Source organism: Eulemur rufifrons, chromosome 8, assembly GCF_041146395.1.
Source record: "Eulemur rufifrons isolate Redbay chromosome 8, OSU_ERuf_1, whole genome shotgun sequence".
In the NCBI taxonomy this organism is placed as follows: domain Eukaryota; kingdom Metazoa; phylum Chordata; class Mammalia; order Primates; family Lemuridae; genus Eulemur; species Eulemur rufifrons.
The window spans coordinates 121,725,085-121,731,681 of NC_090990.1; the positions used below are offsets into that span (position 1 = coordinate 121,725,085).

Below are 6,597 nucleotides of genomic sequence, written 5' to 3' on the forward strand. Positions count from 1 at the left end.
CCGGATTAATCAGAGCAGTTCTGCTTTTATCTCTTGGGTTTATTTTCACTTCAATTTTTATCTATTTAGCTTATTTTCATTTCAATAATAAGCTTCTTGATAGGAAAGAAAAATTTCGAAAACCACTGGTGTTACAGAGGGAGCATGACCTTTGGTGAGAGGCTGGCGTCTAAATCCCAGTTGTACTACTGCTATCCCAGGCGTAAGGGGCAAATAAAATGTGTATAACAGCACACCGCCTGACACATAAAGGCTCAAGAAATTAATTCCCTTCCCTAGTTATGATAATTATTTCTTTAATTCCCTGCTATAGTTTGAAAGGTCTTTATACCCTTTCTACTGAGCACATGGCCTAGATAAAAATAGGCACCCAGTACATGTTCCCTGAGTGGAAGCGAACGTGACAGGATACCAGGGTGGGAACAGTTAGGGTCAGTTTTAAATTAGAGGTGGATAAGAAAGAGCCTTGAATGCTAGGCTAAAATTTTAAACTGAAGGTTTTGAAAGGTAGACGTATGATCATATTTATGTGTTAGCAAATAGATAATCCTAGATTCTTAAGAGAAGATGCTGGGGTACAGTTTGGCTTAGTGGTGAAGGGTGTAGAATCTGAGTTTATGTCATAGCTCCATCACTTGTTAGCTGTTTGTGGGAGAGTCACTTAACCTCTTTTCTCTCATGTGTAAAATTGGTTTGAGAATAGCACTTACACAGATTAAATGTTACCATACCTAAGGCAGTTAGAACAGTATCTGGCACACAGCAGCATGTAAGTGTTATGGTAATGGCAATGAAAAGGTTTGTTATGATGATGATCACATGCTCTCTTGAAGTATGTAAAAGGGAGACTGTGGAATCATTTGGTGTATGTGATGGGGGATTCAGAATCATCTGAGATTCTTTTACAAACTTAACAGAAGCTTGAGTTGAAAAGCACCACCATCATGAAGCTCTGTTACTGACGGAAGTGTGTTGGATTCCTCATGTATGTTCAGGCAAGCGAAAAGTTGAGAATTTTCACTGTCCTGACCATATAGAGGATGGGTTGTAGTGGCGAGACACTGGAAGCAGAGAGATGAGTTAGGTGACTGCAATAGTCCAGTAACTTAGATCAGTAGATCAGACTCTGTAAAAAAGTGACCACCAGAGAAGTCTGAGTTAGAAATATCTAGATGAAACCAGATCCTCAGTGGAGTCCTAAAACTAACATTGAGCCTGTAGAGAAGTCCTACAACTAGCCTGTTCTAGTGTTTGGATTCTCCAGAAAGGCTAGATACTTCTGGATAACTGCTCCAGAATGTTTAGTTCTATTTAAACATTTAGGGCAGGCTCTCTGGTCCTCCCGTTCGACAGACAGCTGCATCTTCTCGTGCAGCGCCAGCACCGTCTTGGAGACGCCATGGTGAAAGCGAAGGCCGGAATAAATGGCTTTAGCCAGACTGGGTGCCTGGTCACCAGGGCTGCTTTTAACTCTGGCAAAGTGGATATTGTCGCCATCAATGGCCCCTTCATTGACCTCAACTACATGGTCTACATGTTCCGGTACGACTCCACCCACGGCAAGTTCCATGGCACCGTCAAGGCAGAGAACGGGAAGCTTGTCATCAATGGCCATCCCATAACCATGGGAGCGAGATTCCACCAAAATCAAATGGGGTGAAGTGGGCGCTGATTACATTGTGGAGTCCACTGGCGTCTTCACCATCCTGGAGAGGGCCGGGGCTCACCTAGATGGGGGTGCCAAAAGGGTCATCATCTCTGCCCCCTCTGCTGATGTCCCCATGTTTGTGATGGGCATGAACCACGACAAGCACCAAAGCAACCTCACTATCATCAGCAATGCCTCCTGCGCCACCAATTGCTTAGCCCCCCTGGCCAAGGTCACCCATGACAACCTTGGCATCGTGGAGGACTCATGACCACAGTCCATGCCGTCACCACCACCCAGAAGACCGTGGATAGTCCCCTCTGGGAAGATGCAGCGTCATGGCAGTGGGGCTCTCCAGAACATCATCCCTACATCGACTGACGCAGTCAAAGCCGTGGGCAAGGTCATCCCCGAGCCGAACGGGAAGCTCACTGGCATGGCCTTCCGCGTCCCCACTGCCAACGTGTCAGTGGTGGACCTGACCTGCTGTCTGGAGAAGGCGGCCAAGTATGATGACATCAAGAAGGTGGTGAAGCAGGTGGCCGATGGCCCCCTCAAGGGCATCCTGGGCTACACTGAGCACCAGATTGTCTCCTCCAACTTCAACAGTGGCACCCACTCTTCCACCTTTGATGCTGGGGCTGGCATCACCCTCAATGACCACTTTGTAAAGCTCATTGCCTGGTTTGACAATGAATTTGGCTACATCAACAGGGTGGTGGACCTCATGGCCCACATGGCCGCCAAGGAGTAAGAGCCCTGGACCACCAGCCCCAGCCAGAGTGCAGAGGAAGAGAGAGGCCTCAGCTGCTGGGGTGTCCCTGCCTACTCAGTCCCCACTTCACTGAGAATCTCCCCTCCTCACGACACAGTTTCCATGCCAGAGCCCTTGAAGAATGGGAGGGGCCTAGGGAGCCCCGCCTTGTCATGTACCATCAATAAAGTGCCCTGTACTCGGCCAAAATAAATAACTAAATAAAAATAAATAAATAAACATTTAGGGCAGTTTGTAAAATCCAGATATTAGACCATTAGGTCGGGAACAGGAAGCTCTTGATGTTGGTTGGCATGATGCCCTTATTATAAGAGGCCAACAGACCTTCTAACAACAGAAGACACTGCCAGTGTGCCATGCTTCGTGATGCATGTCTTCTTCAATCAGCTTCAGCTATGTGCTCCAAAACAGTAGTGTGCCATTTCAAGAGCTATAAACCACCTACAGGGGCAACGTCTGGGAGAGATTTTGCTTAAAAAAAAAAAAAAATGTGTAAAGTGTAGTTCTCTCCTAGAGCATTATTCTCTCCCCCTCCCACCCATGTGTTTCTTCATATGTGGTAGATGAAATAATACCCCCCAAAGATGTCTATGTCCTAATCTCCAGAACTTGTAAATATGTCACCTTACATAGCAAAAGACAATTTACAGATGTGATTGAAGTTATGAACCTTGAAATTGGTAGATTATCCATTCAGATTATCCCAGTAACCCAGGTGGGCCCTATCTAACCACAAGAGTCTTTAAAAGCAGAGAACTTCTTCCTGCTGTGGTTAGAGACAGATGCAACAAAGACTCAACCCACCACTGCTGGCTTTTACGACAGAGGAAGAGGGCTGTGAGCCAAGGAATACAGTGGCTTCTAAAAGCCGAGGATGGCCCTCAGTTCACAGCCAGGAAAAAAGTGAGGGCCTCAGTCCTTCAACCATGTGGAACTGAATTCTGTCAATACCTGAATGAGCAAGGAAGTGGTTTCTCCCCTGGAATCAACGGAAAGGAGTGCAGCTTTGCTGACACTTTAATTCTAGCGTGGTAAGACACAAACTGGACTTCTGGCCTACAGAGCTGTAAAATCAGAAATCTGGAGTGGGCACGGGTGGCTTATGCCTGTAAGCCTGGCAGTCTAGGAGGCCAAGGTGGGAGGATCGCTTGAGATTGTTAGGTAGCTAGTGAGGGACTCCAGGCCTCCTGGGCACACAGGCGGGCACCCAGAGCAATTGCTACATCGGGGGGAGGAGGGCACACCCTACCAATCTGCCAATCAGAAGTTTGCCCACCAACTGCAAAAGAATGCGGAAGTACAATAGGGTTTGGAAGGTGACCTAGGACACCCTAAGGCAATTATCATGTCATTAGCTTAAATCTACATTGTGGTTCTACCATGGGCTTTCAGAGAGGCTCATGGGAAAGCGAATGTGCACTGAGACTCAGGTTGTGTAACTCCCAACTGTCCATCAAAGTAGTTCGAGGGTGACGTCTGAACCATAAGGAGGGCCCAAACCAGACACTGTAAAACAAGACTTCAGACCATAACCAAGGCCTTTTTTTGTTACAAGAGGCCTGTTTGCTGTTCTGTGGCGAATGTATTTTGTTCTTACTCTGTAAACCTATATCTTGCTCTTGCTCTGAAATCCTATTTTTCTCTCCTCAATAAACCTCATTTCATGCTACCATGCTTTCAGTCCGTCTGGCCATTCTTTGGCCAAGAGCACACCAAGAACTGACATTTCAAACTGGTGACCCAATAAGATCAGGAGTTCAAGACTAGCCCAAGTGAGAGCAAGACCCTGTCTCTACAAAACACAGAAAACATTAGCCAGGCGTGGTGGCATGCACCTGTGGTCCCAGCTACTTGGGAGGCTGAGGCAGGAGGATTGTTTGAGCCCAGGAGTTTGAGGTTGCAGGGAGCTATGATGATGCCAGTGTACTCTAGCCAGGGTGACAGACCAAGACTTTGTCTCAAAAAAAAAAAAAAAAAAAAAGGAAAGAAAGAAAAGAAAAGGAAAAAAAAAGAAAAGAAATTTGCTTTGTTTTAAACCACTAAATTTTGTGATAACTTTAAACCACTAAATTTGTGATAATTTTTTACAGCAGAAATAGAAGAGCAAACATTTCATGTTACTAAAATCTGGTATAAAAATGATTTCTAAGGGACTGTGGAAAACACACAAAAATGCAATGTAAAACTAGTTATTTTAAATTAAATATTAATCTCTTATTGCTACTATGTGACTCATATTCATTTTAATTAGCTTATGGGACTATGGGAAGCTTTTAACTCTTACAAAATAGATTCCTCTTATTTCATGGAAGACACTCATACAATGTAGGCATGTGCTCTTCCCTGAATGTTTGTTAACTAAAAAGGTAGCCAAACAAATATCTGAACGTTTAAGAAATAGGATTTAACTAAAAGGATTCATTACAAGGCGGATTGTTATGATATTAAATAGCTACCACATGCATAGTCTTGGGCAACAACACTGATAAGCTGCTGACATTGTTCAAAATGGTGATATAACTAGGAATATCAAACACATAGGGGCACTACGCCAAGTTGAGGAAAATAAAAATTCGTTATGGTCTGAATGTTTATGATTCTCCAAAATTCAACCCCCAAGTTGATGGTATTAAGATGTGGGGCCTTTAGGAGGTGATCTGCCCTCATGAGTGGGATGAGTGAGTGAGGAAGCCTCCTACCACCTCTTCCACCATGTGAGGACGCTGCAACCAGCTGTCATCTGCGAAGCCCTCACCAGACACGGAATCTGCTAGCACCTTGATCTTGGACTTCCCAGCCTCTAGAACCATAAACAATAAATGTTTGTTGTTTATAAATGACCCAGTCTAAGGCATTTTGTTTTAGTAGCCGAACCAGACTAAGACATATGAAGAAATTGATTTTAAAAGCTATGCTTGGGCATTTCATAGGCTTGTAGTATTTTAGTTCAAATATTTCCAGCTCCTATTAAGTTTCCTGACTAGTGTCTCACACACCTATGGACTATACCTTACGAAATGAACTCCATGGTCCTATCCATTATTGGCTGATAAAATATAACAAATATGATTTTAGCTAAATTGACTGTCATTTTAAAATTGGGCTTAGTTATGATGTTCTTCTACAGAGGATTTTCTTGTAATAACATTTGTTGGAATCAAATTTGAACTGTAATATTCATTAAGTTTCCTAATACCCACCATCTGATTATAATTCCCTTGTTTAAAACAGTTGACATTCCATACAGAATTCTGTCCATTTTTTATAAATATTTCATCATGGATTAGCTCTCTGCTTAAGCGTATTATCTGATCATAGTTTTCATTGTGATTTGTCAGGACATGGCCCCACAGGACTGCTATGCCCAGCTTTTCTTTGCCTGTTCTCAGATGAAGACAAACAGTGCAGAACCATGAATAAATTGCATAATTGGATAAGGTCAACTTCCCCGCCTCCAGACTGCTCTGTCCCCTCCCAAAGACCCAGTGCTTTCTTGCCTTCTAACTCTCCTCCTGCATCAAAACAAGAAAGAGTTTGATATCATCATTTATAGCTAAAACTGATTCAGATATTTGTTTTAGTAAGCTCCTTATCTCTAATTGTGGAATGAAGGAATTTATCTACAGAGAAAGTAGGTTTTTTTTTTTCTTTTATGCAAACAAAGTTAGTGGAAGGGAAATGCTGGGTTAAATGCTAACCCTGAGGACCAAACCATTTAGTTACATTAGGGCGCTGTGTGAGTTGGGGAACAGGAAAGTTGTGCTGAGAGGGTTTGTGTGGAGAGAAACGATCATAAAGAATACCAGGCTACACCCCTCCTTACTCGTAAGCCTGATGTCTCTCCTTTTATTCTGTGGCTCAAAAGTCTCAAATTTTGGAGCTCTGGAGGCCATTCACCTTGCTCCTCTTTCCTCATTACATTTGTCATAACATTTTCAAAGACTAGTGATTTAGAATATTGGCTTTATGGTAGGATTTGAATAAGGAGTAATTTGACCTTGAGTAAGTTATATAACTTTGCTATGCTTTTGTTTACTCATAAATAAAATGAGGGAAATCATAATATACATAAATCTGATAGGACAGTAACTGGCACTTAGCAAGTAGTCAGTAAATATTAATCATTCTTTGTATTATTCAAGGTCCAGCTAAATTAATCTTCTCTTCCTCCCCT

General features: G+C 43.1%; 1 pseudogene; it reads left to right on the forward strand.

The window, feature by feature from the left end:
- The first annotated feature begins 1,399 nt into the window (after nucleotides 1–1,399).
- Nucleotides 1,400–2,487, forward strand: LOC138390199 (glyceraldehyde-3-phosphate dehydrogenase pseudogene; annotated as a pseudogene).
- The last annotated feature ends 4,110 nt before the right edge of the window (nucleotides 2,488–6,597 follow it).